This window comes from Gadus morhua, chromosome 13, assembly GCF_902167405.1.
Source record: "Gadus morhua chromosome 13, gadMor3.0, whole genome shotgun sequence".
Lineage (NCBI taxonomy): Eukaryota > Metazoa > Chordata > Actinopteri > Gadiformes > Gadidae > Gadus > Gadus morhua.
Window position 1 is genome coordinate 11,061,377 of NC_044060.1, and position 2,458 is coordinate 11,063,834.

At 46.8% G+C, this 2,458-nt stretch overlaps 1 protein-coding gene across 2 annotated transcripts in view; it reads left to right on the forward strand.

Moving 5' to 3' along the window:
• chchd6b (coiled-coil-helix-coiled-coil-helix domain containing 6b) overlaps positions 1 to 139 on the forward strand; it is a 54,401-nt gene extending 54,262 nt beyond the window's left edge. For both annotated transcript variants that reach the window (XM_030374736.1, XM_030374737.1), the window contains one exon: positions 1 to 139. This exon is cut by the window's left edge and continues 301 nt beyond it. The gene's annotated coding sequence lies outside the window, so the exon portion shown is untranslated.
• Positions 140 to 2,458: the final 2,319 nt, after the last annotated feature.

Sequence of the window (2,458 nt, forward strand, 5' to 3'; positions counted from 1 at the left end):
CTGTCTGGAGTGTATTAGCTTAGCGGTAGCGCTAGCCACTCCAGAGGGTCTGATGTGTTGATTCTCTGGGGTGTTGCGACAGCACACGCCTGCCATCAACAAATAAATCCCAGTGAGCCGCTGGAGATGAGGCTGCAGATTGCGTGTGTTCTTTTCTTCTTCTTCCTGTGTGTATGAACGTCTGTGTCGTTCTGTGTAAATGAATGTGTATATGTGTTTTTTGGATTTGGTGTGTCACTGTGCATTAGCAATGTGTGCGTATTTGTGTGTGTGTGTCCCTGTGCATGTTTTTAGGTGTGTGTCTGTGTGCATGAATAAATGTGTGTCCCCCTGGATATGCAATTTATTTGTTTTTGTGTGCGTGTGCCTGTGTCCCTTTTGTAAATGTAATGTGTGTGGAGTGGATTGTGGTCTGCCTCATGACTGGTCTATCTCATGGTGGTCCTCATTATGACTGGTCTATCTCATGACTGGTCTGTCTCATGGTGGTCCTCATTATGACTGGTCTATCTCATGACTGGGCATTCTCATGGTGGTCCTCATTATGACTGGTCTATCTCATGACTGGTCTGTCTCATGGTGGTCCTCATTATGACTGGTCTATCTCATGACTGGTCATCCTCATGGTGGTCATCATTATGACTGGTCTATCTCATGACTGGTCTGTCTCATGGTGGTCCTCATCATGGCTGTTCTGTCTCATGGTGGTCCTCACCATGGCTGGTCTGTCTCATGGTGGTCCTCATCATGGCTGGTCTGTCTCATGGTGGTACTCATCATGGCTGTTCTGTCTCATGGTGGTCCTCATCATGGCTGGTCTGTCTCATGGTGGTCCTCATCATGACTGGTCTGTCTCATGGTGGTTCTCATCATGGCTGGTCTGTCTCATGGTGGTCCTCATCATGGCTGGTCTATCTCATGACTGGTCATTCTCATGGTGGTCCTCATTATGACTGCTGTGTCTCATGGTGGTCCTCATCATGGCTGGTCTTCCTCATGGTGTTCTGCTTCACGGCTGGTCTGTCTCATGATTCCGTTAAGATGCAGAGGAAATAGAGAGCAGCACAGACGCCACACCTGCAGGACAGGAAGGATCCACTCAAACTTGACTCAGGTTCTTCTTTCTTTCGTGCGCGTGTTTGTTTGTCTTTGTGCGGGCATTCTTCAATCAATTTACATTTATTTTTATCTTTATTACCTTTATCAGTTTGTCGTCCTTTGTGTGCGTGTGTCTGTGTGCGTGTACGACGATACTCACGCACACAAACAACCACCCCGGAACGGGCACCTATTGTCTTCGCAGCCTGTGTTGCCATGGCGACGACGAGAGGTTGGCTTCTGCAGCAAGGTGCGGAGGAACCTTCCAGATAACCCTGAGGGTCAGCTCGCAGACTTACAGCACGCAGCTCAATTCAATACTCACACACACTTAACCCCTCGCCTGCGCGCATGTGTGTGTGTGTGTGTTTGAGCGTGTGTGTGTGTGTTGTTTGTGTGTGTGTGTCAGTCTGTCAGGGCACCTGCATTTCCACTTAAATAAAGACACGCTTGGCCACCCTCGGAATGACAGCGGCTTGTTATCACACACTCATACAAATGCATATATAGGACTTTCGCACACACACACAGGCACACACACACATGTGCCGCAGCAGCCGCACACAGAATAATAATGGCCGTATACTAAAGAAAACCCACCAACACTAAATACAATCACACACACTTAAATGTATGACTGTCAGTCAGTGCGGTATTCAGCATGCGTGAAGTCGTTGATAACTGGGGAAAAGGATCTATTGATCAAGGTCTAACCGCTCCTCCATCGACCGTACTACGCACACCGTACGCCACCAACCACTCACCGACTCACTGAGCCCCTGACCAGCACGTCTACACTTATTGAGCAAAAGCAGCCGCCTGCTACAGCAGACATTACAGCATTGAAGCCTGAGAGATAAATAAAAAAAACAGATGCAGTGGGCGTCGGCCTCTCAGGAGCCTATTATATTACCTTATACCCCAGCGTTGGAAATTACTTGATCCAGATTGGTCAATAATGTTCGAAGGATGTGCATTATCTTTTCAATAACCGGACAACTCTGCTTTTGAACACGTTTATGTGCTACAAATATAACGATAACAACGTTCAAATGCAACTAATCTACCCGGTGTTACCTTGACAACGGCAAAACAATATGCTCAACGTACTGCGGATGACTATTTTCATTTCAGTAACTTCACTCGCATTAAAGATTAACTAACTAGTAACTAATATCGCATCACTGTTAGTAACTGTGATGAGGGTGAGGGTAAGCAAACTGCTTCGCCACGGCCACATCACTACCCCAAATGGTACATTTTATTATATTAACAGGCATGTTAACCTCAATAACCCCAGTATCGATAGATGCCATAAGGAGCAGGGTTATGCATCTTGCTCTAGGATGCTTAAAGGGGA